The 18,412-nt window shown below is 42.1% G+C and overlaps 1 long non-coding RNA gene across 4 annotated transcripts in view; it reads right to left on the reverse strand.

Annotated features, from left to right (window-relative positions):
- The window catches only part of LOC111243021 (uncharacterized), a 21,138-nt gene continuing 2,726 nt past the window's right edge, over positions 1-18,412 (reverse strand). For 2 of the 4 annotated variants that reach the window (XR_002670265.2, XR_015318378.1), the window contains exons 4-6: positions 17,298-17,622; positions 15,672-16,083; positions 1-2,634 (exon numbers count right to left, since the gene is read on the reverse strand). This is a non-coding gene — a long non-coding RNA (uncharacterized LOC111243021). Of the gene's footprint in view, positions 2,635-13,234; positions 15,239-15,671; positions 16,084-17,297; positions 17,623-18,412 lie in introns of those variants that run through there. The other 2 variants (XR_015318377.1, XR_015318379.1) reach the window with 2 other exon arrangements.

Consider the following 18,412-nt stretch of genomic DNA (forward strand, 5'->3'; position numbering starts at 1 on the left):
TTCTTTCGAGCAGAACAAGTTCGTCGGGCCCATTTATTTAAGCGGCGAACACCGCCGTTGTTTCTTCTCAATCATAGTCGCGACACGCCTCTGTGCAGTCGAGAAAGCCTAAGTTGTGTTGCTGGGCAAATTAAAATTCACAGTAAAACAAGAGCACACAGAACAAAACAGCTTTTTCACTGTAATGTCATAGAGATCATGGGACACATGACTACCAGTTAAATACAATGAATGTAACCCAGTCCCTAATGTTACACTGACGACAACAGAAACTTGGGACATCAAAGAATGAATTTAAAAAAAAAACTAATCAAATCAAGAAAGAGTATGTTATGAATTAAGGAGAATAATGACAAACTATTCCAAACGTTTAAACGGAAGCGGTGGAATATAAGGGAAAAGAAGACTGAAGGGTGGAGCTAGCTGTTTGAGTAACAGCAAACGCACTTCATGTTCGAATGAGATTCTTTCTTGCGATAGTCTTCTGTGCCCACTGTCGTAACTACTCATGTGATAGGGCCCAGACATATGCCTACTTCACGTTTGGCTAGCTGGCCTAAGTGAACCGAGCCGAGAGAATGCTGGTTTGCCTTACTATAAGAGACCTCGCTGAGAGCTACGGAGGGCACCCGTAAGAGGTCGTGGCAGCTTACAGAGCGAGCGGAGAGTGGGGGTACCAGGGGTTCTGAGCGGGAAGATACCTAAGGTGGAAAGGGGCAAATAGGGCTAGGACTATAAGGAGCTACTTAAGTTCCTCCGAGACCTCGTTCTCTCCGACGGTAAAGATTGCTGCTGCTGCCGCTGCCGTTCCTTGCAGCTCAGGGCTCTATTCTATCTTCACGAGAAAGGGAAAGAACGAATGGCTTTTTTCTTCGTGCAGCCGCAGTGCTTGCGCTATCCGGGAGCAAGGGAGCTATTGCTTGCTCGCTAGAAGCTTTCGTGAAGTCCCATGGGGTGCCGCCATGTCTACCCGGCGACCCTGTTTCGAATGGCACCGAATATAGCTAAGTACCCAGACGACTTAGCCACATTCACAACATTCTTCTACATATCGCATCGATATAATTTCTTTCACTCTGTGTCCACTAGCATTGCGTTGAAATGTTCGAAATAGGTTGTCCGTTTCGGCCTGAGAGTCATCTCGTACGCTGTGTTCCGGCCACAACACGGACATAACTTACGTAGTCAGTCGCATATTGCCGCTCAACCGCAGCAACAAATCTACTTCATGCTAGCGTTACTAAAAGGGGTTCCGTTCAAATTCGAATCTTCGTGTGATCTTGACAGGATGAGTCATGTTGCTCAAAATGCGCGATATTCGCTATCTGCAAACTGTCGCATAGTTATAAAAATACAAAAGGCAAGGGTTTATTCTGGTGTGAGAAAACGGAAAAGCGCATATATGGAGAAAGCAACTCCTGCGTATTCTATCGTCTGGTAGCTTTATCAGTTCAGATATCTGCATACTATATGAGACTATAACATAAAAAGGTCTATACATAAAGATGGAGCAGCAACAACATACGTGTAATATAGGCTTTATGTTGCGAGGCCACGGTTTTTTTTCTAACTGTTTTTCTTACTGCTCCCATATCTTTTCCTCTTTTTTTTTTTAACATCTCCCTATCTGAATGTGTGTGTATATATTACATTTATACATGTATAAGCCGGAGAAAAAAGTATCTTCCATTGCGGTGGGCTATACCCGCTTAACAAACTATCGATCTATTTGCTTCTTCTTCTTCATCACATTGACGCCGACTTCGCGCGAAGTTCCCACATCTCTGGTATCATTGATGCCATTCACCCAAGGCGGTGATGGCGTCTCTATATACAATAAGACCGACTGGCTGCTGCTACTTCTGACTACGTTCATCTTCCTCCTGGCCACACAAATATTTGGCGCCAAAACTTTGTCGTTGTCATCAGAACTTGCCGAAGAAGGCAAAGGGTGGCGGGGATTGGTCGCGGGGACATGATGCCAGGGTATAGTGGGCGCATAGAGGCATAAGGCCCCCTACTTCCGGTAGTATCGTGTCCGTGCGAGGACGACCAGCCGCCAGGTTTCCAAGTAAGCTAGCTACCAACATGGCAGCCAACGCACCAAGCAGGAACAGGCATTACCATCACAAAAAGCGCAGCCGTTGCAGCAGTTCCCTCTGCCTGTCGCTGGTCGTTCAGCGATTCAGTCGTCTCGGAAGAAGTCACTGAAGGGAAGCCTAGTTCGCCTATAGCTGTCTTCTACCACGAAAGAACATTGCATTACTGGACAAATACACCTTTTACTGAGCGCGTGGGGTTCTAGGGAATGCCCTCGTTTTTTTAGGGGTTTGTCGCTATTGCCGCCGCTGGCCGGCCAGCTTTACTTCAGTCTATCCCCGTCCCGCGTTTGGGGGTATGTCTATAGTATATAAACAAAAAACGGAGACGGACAATGTCTTTAGTTACAAACGGGATTTGCCAGCAGTGTCTTCAACCCGCTTTGTGCTACAACGATTCCTTTGACAACATGGCCCACACTCGTGAGTTCTCCTTAGTCGTTCCCGCTGGCGGCCTCCGACGTACGCAAGCCGTTGATTCTTCTTCGATGGCTCTGCATACCAAGTGTCTCGGGTGCGGAACTTGCGAAGTCTACTGAAAAACGATAAAGGAAGTTTATTCGTTCAATGTTTTAAGATAATTGGAGTTATAAGTAGGTGAATCAACCCATGTATCAATAGTATAGTGAGTTAAAAAGGAAATGTCATGTTTAAACTTGTTTACAGCTAAAACGTGGTTTGTCTTTTTTGTGTCCTGAAATGGGCAGGTGTAGTCTACTGTGCGCCATCTCCGTCATTACTGATTTAAAGCTTTAGTTTATAGCTTAGTAAAAACATTAAATAAGAAACATTTGTACATAAACCGATCTCTGGTCGCTATAGCTTATCGTTGCCACTTGAATAAATGGTAATTTTTACTACTTATGTCACTACTTAATATTACTTATGTAATACTGCGTGATGGTGTTACAGCGTGTCACAGTGCTAAGCCCCGCATACGTGAGTTTTCACAGTTACTTTAATTCGAATACGAAATTTATTCGTTATTTGGCGTTAAGAGCTAGGTGGTATACCTCGTATTTATAACGCAAAACGATACACCATTTAGTAAATCGACTTCATTGTTTTTTCGGGCTGATTAATTTACAAAAATCCCACTTTACAGCAATCTACATAGCTTTCAAAAATATTAAGTTAGCAAAACTTTTAAATGAACAGACTTTTTTCTTGTTACCAATAGGCAAACAACGCATGAAAAAGACAGTGATAGTTTAACTTTTCAATAACAAGTTGATTTCATTATTAATCAGCTAAATTTTGTAAAGCTGCTGAGAAGTAAATTATATTTTCTTTCAAGTTTAGAAAATTTTTGCAGCAATGGGGTTTGTGAACTTAGAACGCAGCAAGAAGCGTAGTTAACTGATGCATAGCACTCACAAAAATAATAAAGAAAATCTCTTTTGGAGAAAAAAAAGGATTCTGAGTTCACCTCTAAGCTTTTAAATTATAGATTTAGTCGTCACTGCGCTTTTGAGCTGTTTTAGTCATTCACCTTACGCAATGTTTGTCTAGCTCAACAATGGATTTTAAATAAAGGAAGTCTTTATAGAAGATGATCATGTTAGTGGTCTATAAGAACTGCAAGCCGACTTAACAAAGAACACAGATTTGCGGAACCTGTGGCTTATAATAGCTATCCAGCAGCCGTTGTTTCTTGTCGTAAGTAACGTAAAAGATATTTTGCCTGGTATATGCGTCGCGCATTTTAATTCAAGTGAGCCATTTTCAACGTTAGTTTGTTTTACGGGAATTTGAATTTATTCCGTCAGCGTGACGAACAACGTTACTGTTGGCCTTGCAGGCCTTACAAGGGAGTTCGCCGTTCTGTTTCACATCTTTATGCGCATCACTCGATGTGGTAAACTACCACTGCTTCAACTAAAACATTCGACATTTCCTACAACTACTATGAACTATCATTACCTAGTAGTAGAGTTGTTTTTAGTGGTACGAACTCTGTGTAAGACCACTTGTCAGTAAGTGCTTGGCCAACGTATTGCAGAGGAACACAAATATGCTGACATACTATTACTGTTGAGTTCCGTTCAGTACTAGGAAGGAAGCACGACGTTAGAGCCGCGACATCAGAGCCTTATGTAGACCTTATGGTCCTGGTAGATGTAGCCTCTCGTAAAACGCTACCATGCCATCGCTCTCAGCAAAATCACGTATTTTCGGCTAAACAACACCGCGGTACGATATGGCCACCCAAAGGAGTGGAAAATAACTCAACGCGAAGGGTTATTTGAACTGGCCAACCAGACATGAGCTTTTGCTACGATCTGCATATTCCAGCTTTACTTTCCACCTTAGTTCTATCCAGTTTCTTCGTTGACCACTCCCTCAAGCCGTCACAAACATGTCGAGCAGACCAGAGCAGGTCTTCTTTTCTAGCTAGACAGGTCGCTTATATACTTAAAAGTAACTATTTTAGGAGGGCCAAAAATCAACTCGGTCATTTGGGCCGTCCGAGACAGCGAATTACGTATCATGACAAAAATGGGACCTGCAAATTTTATGGAATTGAAATTGAATATGCGTTCAGCACTGTGTAACTTGACGCAAATGGGAATACAGGAAATGAATAAGCAAACGATTACGGGTGGTGTGTCCGGTAGCTCACTAGAATCGATATCAACAAACGTTTACCTAACGGCAACGTAACTGTGTACAGTTTAGTATCTCTATGAATATTCCTGCCATACGGAGACACGGTGCGTTGAAGGTACAGCGCCGTGCATAATTTAGTCAATCCTTTTGAGGAATTTTCATACAAGAAAGCTTCTTGATCCTTCGATTTGTCACGAATTTACGTTATATCCCTTTCGTGAAATGCGTTTAAGTGCAACCCGCCCTGGCGGTTCAACGATACCTAGGCACTGGGCGTGCTTTCTAACATCGCACGAGCAAAGACAAAGTTGTGAAGGTGGTACATCTACGCGATGCGTTCGTTTTTGTCGATACCCGTCCCATTCTATTTACTAGGCAGGGCACATTTATCCATTTCAGTATATAGTAGACTCCTCCCTAGTAAGGGCCGAGATTTGGGCCCCAAAATATAGGGCAAAGCTCACATTCTCTAACGATGCCTTAGAACATCTTACATATATTTCTGCCTGCCTTAAATAAGATATCACTCACGAACAGCTCACTGTTTTTTCTTGCGCACGCATATAGTCTTGGTTCAAAGAACCACCATCGGTCCATAGTCATCGGCTCTGAAGGGGGCTCCTCTCATTTGTAGATCCCATACTCCACCTAGATAGCCCGGATGATTCCGAAATGGATCGGCAGCATATACAAGCCGAACCGCTGTCATTCACGCAACTACCCCTCTATGTTTAGCCAGCTTTGTACTAGCTAATACATGCCAATGGTGGCAACGCATGCTATTATTGCGGGAGAACAATTGACTACGGTTACACTATTGATACATCGCGTATACATGCACTATTTTGTGATTGCGGCGGCTCCATCTCTTGTTCATCTACCACCTGTGAACGCATGCGTGTTACATATGTAGGTAAAGATTCCACACCACATGCAGATGTCTGTTTCTATATGCGCTCTCCTTTGCGCGGTGTATACTCAGCCTACAAAGTTGTGAGAAACGTCAAAGGACATCAGAAGAGCATTTGCAGGCTCTAGCTGGGTCGCCACGCTTAGTGCTCGTTTCCTGCAGCTCAATCGAATGGTAAGCCGAGTGATTCGGAAGATGGTGTGGGTTGTACCAGCGGGTTCTTCCACGCAGAGTTCGCCTGGGCGAAAATGCATCACCCAGACAACAGCTGCGTCCGGGCGGAATTTAGCTGCCGTACAAACTCATAGCACTGAGTGCGTAGTGTAACCTTACAACCGTCATCACATTAGACTCTCACTGCTTTGACGGCCCCGCCATCGCAGCTGTTCCCGCCGCTTTCTCCCGGTCTCGTGAGGCCGTATTGGCTACACACAATCACGGGATTGAAGGAGATCCCTAAGCCCGTCGGCACATTGGTGGAGGATTTAGCTGTAAACGAATATTTGTATCGTAGATTTATATGCCAGTACGTTAGGTAAGCACCTGTAAACGTCGGATTCGTGCAGAACGGACTCTAACAGGTCCTCCGACAGTACGGAGCAGGCAGACGCTACCCGGTAGAGTTCAGGAATGAACCCTAGAGAAAAAAAAAGAGTCGGCTCAGTTGTCTGAATGTGAAAGCGGGCACGTAATAGAGCCCATGTAAGACATATGATTGTTAATCCCCAGTGTTAGATCTTGGATCAGATTGCATTCTATGTGATGTGCGTGTTAAAAAAAAAATGACCCGCACGGTGCCCGTTTAATGTCTGGGCCTTAGCTTCATCATACGTTAACTTCTGCGGCTCAATGTATAAATAAAGCTTCACAAACAAATCTAGTGAATGTATGAGACTTTCAAGCAAAAACAGTATAACGGCCATTAAGTGGATTCTCGTAGTCAGGAATGGATCGCTTCACTTGTCAAACCACATTCGGATTTATCAGACGCACTCTGATGTCTATGACTATGCTGCTTAGCATCGGATCGTCATCAATAGGTCTGTTTTGTATGACGTCGATTCAAATAGTCAAAAAGTCTAAACTAATTTGATAAAATAAACTATAGAGTACAATTCGAGGGAACAAACACCCCTTGGTGACACAGCTTATATAACAGCTAACTTTTCTATGCAATAGCACGCCTTTTCCTATGTCTCCTTCTATTCGACGTTAAATACAGCCTATTGTCTTCGTCCGTACTTTCCAAGCATCTTAAAACAGTGTGAAAAGCACGTAATTGATTGTATGAATACGTGCAGTCATTGGCCAACTAAATAAGGCTACCTAGGTATTTCTCACTTGTCGGCTTTAATCGACAATATCTCCACACCGAAACTAAGCATCTGTTTTTTATGTATGCGTTTTTTAATGTGAAAATTGCCTCGCTATGCGTTCCAATCACATGCGCACATATTACCATACTGTCGCCAAGGGAGCGTTTCTAAACTGTTAAGGACGGAAAGACACTTGATGAGACGTGTGGCACGTAGCTGGTCTTTACCATGGGTCTGAGCCGGTTTTGTCTTTTTGCGTTCATGTAGAAACGTGGCCAATTCGAGATCTGCTATAGCAATTATCGTTACCCTCATCTACCCTCGCTTCTGTGATCAGTGGTTAATTTCAAGTGACTTTCAATAATTTTCCTGCTTTTGTCACTACGCATGACCTCGCAACGGAACTATGAAAAGGTTCCACAAAGAAGTAGCGCATTCTAATAGCTAGCCTTATGCAATAAAAGCGATCACACAGAGAGATCGCTAGGTGAGTCGAAATGCGCAGTTGACGCAATGTAGCCCAGAAGGGGAAAGATAAGGTGCCGCGGTCAACAAGACGCATAGGCCACAAAGACTAAAACAGAGCGCAATACAGCAAGAAGATAAAAATCATTTTAATCGTACTACGGTCATTATAACGATTTGTCAACCACCGACAAGACGTGAAGTCACTGTATCCATAAGGATCCTCTGACGTCACCAAAAATCGTGCCTAAAGTCAGTAGCTTTAACTGCCGTAAAGCAGCCGACAACACTTGGCCAAGCTGCGCGTAGAACTAACTATGCGCGCTCAATGGCTTGAACAGTTCCAATGTTAGACAATTAAAGACTGGAAACGTTTCTGCTTTTCGAATGAATCGTATCTTGAGATTTTGCATAGCAATGCACAACGCATGTACAGGCGTTCTGGCGGACGATTCTATAAATCCTGTGCACTCCGACAGGTGAAAAATCCGCGCAAGATCATGACGCAAATTGTAGTTTCCATGTATAATACAGAAGCCTTACATTTCTTAAACGCGACTATGAAAGAACGACAATACGGTTGGGTATTTCAGATGAAAATGCTGCCCTTATTACTTCCTTACTTATTCCTTGATAAGAGTCTCTGATGTGTTTATCGCTAATGCTGTTTTAATTTCGCGATAATCTGGAAATTCACTTGACTTGACACAACTGAAAACACATGACATTATATTAAAGCGAAAGTTAGGCTTGACAGGAGATCATAAACATCTCGATACGATGCTCTAAGTATGGGCCCAGGATTCACTTGTGACGGAGATGGTGCCAAGGTACATTTGGAGCAGGCTAAATCAAGTTGCAACAGTGATCGTAGCCGGGGGCAGTTCAAAAACTAACCCCATTACGTACCCTCTTTTTCATAGCAGTTTGAGGATGCTCCTTCTGAAACAGTGACGTCACACGTACTTTTACAGAAAAGCAAACGGACAGCTTTCACAGAAAAAAAAAAAGCATAAAAACGCGTAAAATTATTCAGTTTGTGTGTGAAGGTATCTTCGATCAAACTCGACAATGTCCGAAATTGCTAAGTGGTATTATTTGATTCGCTAATGATTGTACGCGTTCTTATATGGAATTACGTGATTGTCACACTACCTGGAAATATCTGGAGAGTGTGGGCGAAGAAATCAGCCTGCATTTAACGTCCAATAGAAGAAGATAGGAGAAGACGCGTGCCATTGCATCGAGCACTTAAGCACGTAAGCTATAGGTGTTAAAGCCATCTTTCGTGAAGCGGGTGTGGCAAGCTGCGTCATCTGGTCCGTGGCTCTGTTAATTCTTAGCTGTTCCATTTCTGGTCTATTTATCTCGAGGTCAAATAGTGTGTCAAATACTGAGACACTGAGGGCTTATATACTTCAGGCATCTCGAGAAACTCATCGTTCCATTCGCAAGCATTAGTTATTTGATTACGGCGTTAAGACGAGCGGAGAAAACGTCGTTGGTGCTACGGCACACTGTTTGTCAACATGAAGTGCCCAATCCATGTCAGCATGGCTTCCAGTTCGAGTTCCACATTAGTCTATAGGGCTATTATTCTTTACTTAGTCACTGCTCTCTGTATATTTCTTTGCCGTATATCATTTCGCTGTAGTATCGATCAGTGGCTATTGGGGTGCCAGGTCCTGCTTATATAATCATTATCTAAACTCTAACTAGGAAGCAGCACTTTGCTACTCTGGACCAAAAACGTCATGTATACTAAATCGATTGTAAATTCGAGATGTATGTCAACAACTTTAGGAAGCTTTGATGGCTTCGGCAATAAGAGACCGTGCTCACGTTCGGTAGAGTTGCTGCTAGTTCTCAGACGCAAATAATTTGTTATTTTTTTAAAAAATGAATTTCGTAAACCAATGCAGTCGACAATGTCATATATTCGCCAATCTACATGAAATGTTTTTTAATTCATTTTACCCTTAGATTCCGACGATTAGTTTTTAGGTAGGTGACTGTGCATAGACGGCCTGTCATTTTTCTATTTTAAATAGGCCAACGCGACTTACCATGCTTCACAGCACAAAAGAACTCGTCTCCTGGCGAGGTCTTTGGTTTTTTCCAGGCCTTAGTCGGCGACGACTAGGCATGAATGCGGAATGGGCATGTGACGCATGCCTGCGGAGTAGAGGGCCTAGCAACCTCAGCTGCTTCACATCCCCAGTTTTACCCCGGCTTTAGCTCAGTGGCTTTGAAGTGAGTGATGAATAGCCCACACTTCATATTTTAGACTTAACCCAACCCACTTTGCCTGTTTGCGACAAGATACCATGAACAAGGCTACGTATCGTGTACGTAACCAACACTCAGATAGCCCCCATCCAGATCTAGACGCATGGTCAATCCACTATACTTTTCCTTCACTGTCATCGTCTGCCTTCCTATTAAAGAAGCTTTTCGTGTCGATCCGGAAAAGTTTGGCGCGGTCTGCTTCATCCACCACGCTCCGTGAGGGCCATAGTCCGTATTCAACAACACGGTGAACAAGGCACGCCGGGTGTGTCGTTAGTCACAACGGGCACTGCCACAAGCGGTCTGTGGTATACAAGGCCCTGCTACAGCGTATAGGCGTAAAGATCGGCACTCTGAGGAGAAGCTTTGGATGATGACAGAGTTACAAATGGAACCAGTTGTTGTTGTGTAACCGTTGTTGCTCGGGCAGTGCCACGTTCTATTGAGCCTCGCTGCCGCAGGCCACGACAACTCGGTGATCCACACAAGTGGAACTGTGTTAGTGGAAATCCGGCGAATGGGAGACTAGAGACCAAAGAGAGCGGGGACGACAGTTGAAGAACACCGGTTCCATTCATGAAGTTGCGAATTGGGACTTGGGATTTGTGCGAGTGGGTGACTGAACGCTTGGGCGATAATCTTTACTTCTGACACTGAAAGAGCACCAGACAGTTGGTTGAAAAGCAAGCAGCGCTATGGAGCAACAATTCTATGGAGGTCGAGCAGATTTTGATTAGGTAAGGAGGAAAAATGTAAATATATATCACGAACTAATCATAACACAGCAGCCCGCTGTACTAGTAGACTATACTCGTAAAATGACGCGACTTTGTTAATAGCTCTTTTTCTCGCAGTAGTTTATCCATAATAACATTTCACTTATATAGGAAACATAAGTTGTAATATACATTACAGCTTATGTGAAAGCAGGTTATACTAGAATATGAATGTACGGAGCGATTTACAAGCGCGCTAACGCGCTTAAGGAAACAGAAGACAGGGCAGCGCTCTGACTGATATTGATTATAGGGTTCTTTGCAATGTTGGCAACGACAATCTTCCCCTGGTCTGTAATAACCAGGTCTGACAGATAAAATGATGAAATCTGTGCACCCAATGTCTAGTCACAAAGTGCTGATTATTCTTCCATTCTTTCTTCAATCTGGGTTGGTCATCGCACCGATTCTGTAGAGATTTGAATCTTACGTTGCTCATTTCTGATACCTATTTTCGGATGAAATGTCAATATAATAATATTTTCTTCAAGGTACACTGTCACCTCAGCCTATAACGATTACAAATAGTCAGGTTAGTTCCTGGTTGAAATGTGGTCACCCAGGGCGGGCTTAAGGAAGACTGGCTTTATATGGTCAAGCTCGCGTGACTTGTTCGCATTCTAACGGCGGTCCGCACTACACCCAAACTGAACTTTTCAAGTCAAAAACAATCAACGCTGTTTTTGACGGGGGTTTACGTGTATCTTCAATTGTGCTAGCACAGCCTTTCGCCTACTTGGGCAATAGCACCGTCATATTTATATAAGTAAAGGAGTTTATGTATTAGGATTATACAATGAGACTCCACGCTTGTTAAATATTGCAACTAGAGGACCGCCGCGGAGAAATTTCACTGCTTCAGCCTTTTGCATGTTCGGTTTGAATTTGAGTTCATCGACATATTTTTTGAAAGTCGTCAGTGCTTACTGGCGGTAGACACGAGACTGTCAGAAGTACAGAACGAGATTTACCAATGGGTGTCGCTTCTTGATCTCGCTCGTTAAGTCGTTCATGACTGCTAAGAACAGTAATGAACTTAAACGATTGCCTAGGGTCACCCCCAAGATTTGCCCAAAGAGGTCAAGTTCAGCGACTGCCATTTTCCAGAATGACTTTATTTGGCTGGAAAATGTCTCTAAACAGCTCCACGACTCCTGCTCAAGCCAGCTTAAAAAGCGCTGAGAAGCCGTGTCAGATACTGCTCGAGAATAAACTGCAGAATGTACAAGTATTAATGCGGACCGCTGAGTGTACGCTGAACTCATCTGGGGGGAAATGCTGCGGTGGAAAACTGTGCTGCTCTTCTGAAATAATACGCTTGAGTTGAATATATCACAAGAGAAAGTTTTTGAAGAGCTCAGACAGCAACACCTCGTTTCAGCAATGCCCCGCTACCTGAAAGACTCTTCGGGTCTCCTTTATTTTTGGGAAACGCTGACAGTATAATTTCTATCGGAAGTTGTTTCCATTCTATTGGAACATTGTCATTCCTCATCACGCGCATTAAAGAGGACTATTCAGCCCAGAACTAGGAAGAAGACCTGTTGTAAATGCTTATTGCGGATTGAGTTAGAACCGTCGGCTCTGTTTCCCCAAAGTTTGTCAATGGCGTCCTGTATTATTAAAGCTTCTATCAAGCGCGTCGTGTAGTGTAAGCATTAAATGATCTCATACGGCTGTATGAACTGTAAGATTACGCGGAACAGGATCTGGATTGGCCAGTGTACTCCTGACGTGTTTGATAAAAGGGCTTACTTTGGCCAGGCATGCTGCTTCTGTAATATTGCCTTCTTCTGTAAATAGATGGATATGAGCTTGTATTTCGAAACAAAGGCAACAAGGAATGATCCACAAAGTTTTATCCTAATGCACGTGAAAATTCGACTATAGCCTTCAATTGTTGCTGAGGGTAAACTTTTTCGGACTCTAAAGACACTTTTCTTGAAGTTTTTATATTTGTATTGTCATTTGAAAATACACCCTACAACTTAATATGAATGGGTATAAAAAAGAACTTCGTTGCACAAGGGGTTATATCGGCATTGTGACACCTTTGGTAGCCGTCCATTGAATTTGGTAACCTTACAAACACCCCTTAGAAGCTACCGCTACAACAGCCAGCCGATATCAATAAACTGTCGAGCATATTGAAGTAAGACCATCTAAGGTGAGGATTATAGTTGACTTATTTGTAACTTGTTGTAGATGGCTACCGCATTTATCAGCGTTCATTGTTGCTATAGCAAAAGCATTTTTCCGATAACTATAAAAGCCTAAATGAATAAAAGTGATGTCTGTAGTCCACTCGTGTGTGTGTGTTTACATAACGCAGAGGCGCTCCGGATAAAGCTATTGACGTAACATGAAATACTATTATACTTTTATAATTTGCGCATCTTCTTATCTCGATTTAGTCTATTAAAAAAGCGAGGAAGATGAATGATAGTCAGTCTATAAGCAAGCATCTATAAAACATTCGCCTGGACCTGATAAACAGTAACTTAGGCTGTAAAACTCAACAATGCACATATAGCGGAATCTATATCTCCTTGTGTCGGTCATTAGACAAGCTAAACAGCGTACGAACTAAGACTAGAGAAGGCTAAACTACTGCAGTACCAGATGTATTTTGAAGAACGCGATTGTGTATACGTCTCAATATTATTTTCGGGTTTCAGCATATAAGTGCTCCTTTCTATATAAAGATGATGGATATACGACTCGTTATCATGAAGGCCATGGCATTCGCAAGTTGCTTTTATTTCCACATATACATTGGTACTCTGCTATGCTATGCTTACGCTTCTGTTGAGAACTGTATATCCAATAGATCATTAGAGCCTAATCTGAACCAACGCTATCTGTGTACCTCATATGGCTTTTCGCAAGTACTCGTCATGCTCGATCTTATCGGCAAACCGTTCTTCTTAAAGACTTCGAGGCGGACCCGATTAAACACCTGTTCGATTCTCACTATGATCCTATGCACATCGTGGGCGCTTATACACATACATGTGAATGGTAGATTCTTTACTAGCGGTTTCCAAAAAAAAAACATCTTTTTTACAGGGGCGTTATAATATAATTTCAAATTTTTTGTTTTTAGCCATTTTGCTGTTATTGTTTTTTTTAGTCAGGACACATAAAATTGTCTAGCCGCTATAAGATGACTAATTTTCGTTTATTCTCTCGTCAGTTGCTTTTTACGATACTTAGTTTTGCTAAATTGTTGTATTAGAAGCAAGCAAGCGTCGGGTTCGGTATAATTGTCACGCAGTAATAAACTGCGATAATAATACCATCACAAATATAATATAATCTTATTATAGAAATAAGACAAGTTGTATGCAATAACTCTCCAGTCGAGGCTTATTTCGATCTGTACGTTTCACAGGAAAGACAAAGGTGTAGTTTTCATGGTACCATAAGACTGGATCAAGAACCAATTGTATACGTATAATGTACATCTGTTAAATGGGAGATAGCACAGCTTTCCACATAGCCAGATAGCCACAAATAATTTTATAATCATTATATATAGAAAAAGTAAAAAAGCTTAGGTGCATCCTAAATGAAGCAGATCTCTTGAAACCAATATTTCATGCATAAGACACAATTAGATGCGTGTTTTGTTTTTAATACCATGATTCATTTGTGTCTAATCAATTCTCAACCTCAAAATCAGCTCTGAATATTCTCAGATAACTCTGTGTGGTCAATTAATATTGGCCCTCACACCCCTTTAATAAAATTTACCACTTAGAAATACAACGCACTATTTCTAAAAAAAAAAAACAACTCTTACTACAGAGCTTTATAAATGAAAAACCCCACGCACGGAAGCGAACAAGGAGACTCTGCAGTGATGGACACACATATCGTCTGAATAAGAGCGCACTTTCACATTATGCAAATTTTAGGATCTACACCTTTAATGCATATCTGTGTCAACAGCTTTGATACCTCACGATACAAAAGTAATTAAAATAGATTGACAAAGCTCGTCATGCCAACATTAATATCTGGGTGGCCTTGGACCATCAGTTCAACTGAAGAATGGCGCTTCTCCTGTGCCTGTCACTCCATGTTGTCGTGTCATTTTCAAAGAGTGCTCAGCCTGCACTTAGCAATGTGCTTAGCATTTTCGGCAATCTCGTCTGATAGGCCGCGCTGCTACTAGCGAAGGGGACCTCTCACTTGGGCACGCCTTTTTTGCCTGCGATCTGCAGCTCATTGCGTATACGACGCAAGTTGTCGTTTCTTGGTCTACATAAAGCTGGACCCTGGCATCCATGTTCTAAGTAGATGCTGGCCATACCTGCGCATATTACACCAGCATCTAGACTTCGCAGAAGGTCAACGATAGTTTCTAGCAAAGTTGTCAAATTTCTCGTTCTGTTCTTAGGTTTGTAAATCCGGATAGGGCCACGTACACATAGGCAGTACATATAATCGTTTGTAATCGGCAGTTGTCCAACCAATGCTACAACAACAGATCCCTCCCACTGTGACTGCGGCTGTTTTTACTACTGGTTGTACAACTAGTACTATTTCCCTTAGTGATCCTTTCTCACTAGTGTCGTTCTAATTGTTGCAGATTCCCTCTAGAACAGAGACTCAACGAGCCTTGTTTGTCCTTGTTCTTTCGTCGTGGCACCACGCCCATTATCCCTGTTATTTTCCTTCGTTCTGGCGGCTAAGGCTCAAACAGGCTAATTAGCGAAACAACGTTGGTACGGGAGGGAGGCGAACATTAGGTAGACAGGAAGACTCCTGAAGGACGACGCCCTATTAGACTATCGCCAGGATCGTTGTCACTGTAGGATACTGAGTACCAGCGGTGGATATATTATAGCCATCGTAAGGCACAAGGACAAAGGCAAACTGAAGCAGCAGCTGCTTCAGGTCGAGAGGCTTAGCTAAGTCCCTTTATAGATCTGATGTAATGCCCTTGTCGACAGTGAATAGCCCCGGTCAATGGGGTCGACAAAGCGCAACAAAGGTAACAACGATTAAATATTTTAGTCGAGTACTATACTAATTATAATTACATGAATACTTGATAGGCTTAAAGGTAAACTTTCAGTGAAAGTTCTCATTTTGATACTGACAGCCAAACCGCGCATTCCTACTTCTCTCTCGCTGGTATCTTCAGCAGTCATGCCATTTCAATACTAAATATACCATTGTCTTTAGTAAATCTTACCTTTTTCAAGGTTAAACTTGCTTTTCTTAAGGCAAAGTCGTTATCGACGGAATTTTATGGGTAGCGTTTCTAGATGTTCTCAGCCTTTTTGGCTTCCCGCTTTTTGCCTTTTATATTGTAAGTCGGAAGGATTGAGAAAAGATGTTATATTCCACGTGTCCGGTCCTTCGATGCTGTCTGCGTGTATTTCCGTTCTGATCTGCATCGCATTTTGTTTGTGGCTGGTCTGAGTCTCACTTCTGCTTTGTGTCCGAATTCAGGCTTCTCATTCTTGTTACTTGCGATCCTTTAGAAGTGCAAATCTATTTCCCAGTCCACTTAACATACTTTCTAGTCCTATTTCTTTACCTTGGATATCGTATGTACGACTTGGCAAATTCATTGTAATGATGGAATAGATCGTTTCATATGCCTGCAAAAAAGAACTGGTTTTATCATGACAAACAAAGCCTCTGAAACTAGACGCTAACTTAAATATTCAGAACGCTAAAAATCTATGATATACAATAGTGCTTTACGACGTGGAAAAGTTCTCGTTTTGAATCTAGCACAAAACCAGCAATCAGTTATTTACCTGACTATCAGATCGCCTTAGAATAAAAGGAAAAGCCCCTGCGTTATTCATCTCTAGCATCTGCTATTTCCAGACTAGCTAACAATCTCCTGTACCTAAAACAAACTATACCAAGAAAATGGTCAACGTCCTCCATAGTTTTACTCGCAGTGTGATATCCTGTTAAAAGTTTTAATAGATTTAAATAAAAGCAAACTAAAGAAAACTTATAAACAAAGTTACTTACATAATGTTATATAAATTGATCATGATTAAATTCTATTTTTTACGATCAATGTTCCTCCATGACTACTACACAACTTTATTCAAATGAAATTGAACCTTCCGTCTATAACATCGATTACTTTTAATGGATCCTGTGACATTCCAATACTGCACACATTCTTGTAGTACCCTTTCTATATTAGCTCAGAAATAGTGTGTGAAACCCACATTTTATGTAACTTGTACACAGTTATAAACTTACAGACAGTGCCTGCTGCGCCTATTTTAACTATTAGATAATTAGCCCGCCCCCACGAAACGGGCGGTGTCCTATTTACATTTAGCAAGAACCGAATTACTCACACGGCAGGCCTCTCATATGGTTGGGAAAGCAATATTTTCTAGGAGGTTTGTGCAACACGATACCACATATTTAGTCTCTCATAAGAAGCCCAAAGCAGAGAGTTACGTCAATTAACAGATACAGTATATTGCTTTAGAGGAAGCCTATTTTAGTGTGGAATTAATTCAAACTTTACACTGTTGTAAATAGAAGTGAATTTTCCTTTAGCTTCACACGAAACCTGCCTTTTCTCGGAGCTAATAGTCAATTCACAATAAGAACATTTCTAGGATCAACAGGTAAATCCGCTTGCCTAACAAACCCTGTTCCCATAGGAGTATTTTTGCCTACATAGTGTAGCTACAAAACCCAAAGTAGCGACTACATAATCGACCAGTCGCTCAAATTTTTCATACAAAGCACCATGCGGCATAGAACACATGCGTGTAAACGCATTAGCTTTTGAGAAGTTGACTTCGTATAACATTTGCCTATTATTACTTACCGATTATCCTCGAAGTACGTACTATAAATAGTAATAATAGGGTAACAGCAGCAGCGGTCATAGTAGCAGAAGCAGCGGTTATTCAACTGCTGCAGTAATCAGCGAGAAGAAGATAAATGTAGCTCTCTTCGTTTGTATTGCTTCCTCTTCGTTCTGCTTTGCCACCACCTGCACTTTATAGCTTGGGTCTTGCGCCATGTTTATTTTGGCCACTCCAGAAGTAAAGCATAACGAACTGACAAGCAGACGGATCAGTAGGTTCTTTAACTGTCGTCTGACCAGGTCTAGACCGTACACATCCCCTGGGCGTCGTTCCGCAAACACTCTTAAACAAAAATGGATGGATGTGCGTTTACCTCACCTAAGAGCGACCAGCTGAACCAAAGAGTGGGGTCACTAAGGGATACGATGCTGCTGTAGTTAGTCGACGAGCTGCCATTGTACAAAAGGGTTCATACAGCAGATACCAGATAACAGTGATCACCCTATGGGGGGCAGCGTATGCCATGTTGGTAAGGCTTGGCTTCTATTCGCCTCTGCAGAACTATGCTAAACATTGGATCTTATCCCTTTTCCAGCTAGCCAGGCAATGAGCATAAACCGATAAAAGCAAAATGTATCTTCTTTACCTCATGAGCAGTCTTTCGAGGTTTGTAATAGAGTACCAAGTTATCGGTGTAGAGTAGCTGGTAATCAAAAAGGTATGTGTCAAGTGTCTAAAAAGGTAAGTGTTGAGCCGAAGCTATCTAAAGAACTTTTAAACCGTATAGATTAAGACACCTATTTTTTAGACAGACTTGTTCCGGGGCCCCTTAATAAGTACGAACTAGTGATTGATGTTACTACACAAGATCTAATTACCCATGACTTATTGAGAGAGCCGAAATTATACAACAAATTACCTTTATACTTAGGTTAAACATCTGAACCTTTTCGACAACGATGTACCTCAAGCGGGTTTTTTCTTTATAACAACTGCACAATTCTCTTTGGAGTACACCGCTTGAATTTCAGTCTGCCCTAGATTCAGTTTATAGAAAACCTATTATTTGCTTTCTAATCTTCAGTGTTTTCGTTAAGAGTTCATATCGCCGCTTTGACGCGTGCATACTGAG

This window comes from Varroa destructor, unplaced genomic scaffold (assembly GCF_002443255.2).
Source record: "Varroa destructor unplaced genomic scaffold, Vdes_3.0 BEIS01000001.1, whole genome shotgun sequence".
Lineage (NCBI taxonomy): Eukaryota > Metazoa > Arthropoda > Arachnida > Mesostigmata > Varroidae > Varroa > Varroa destructor.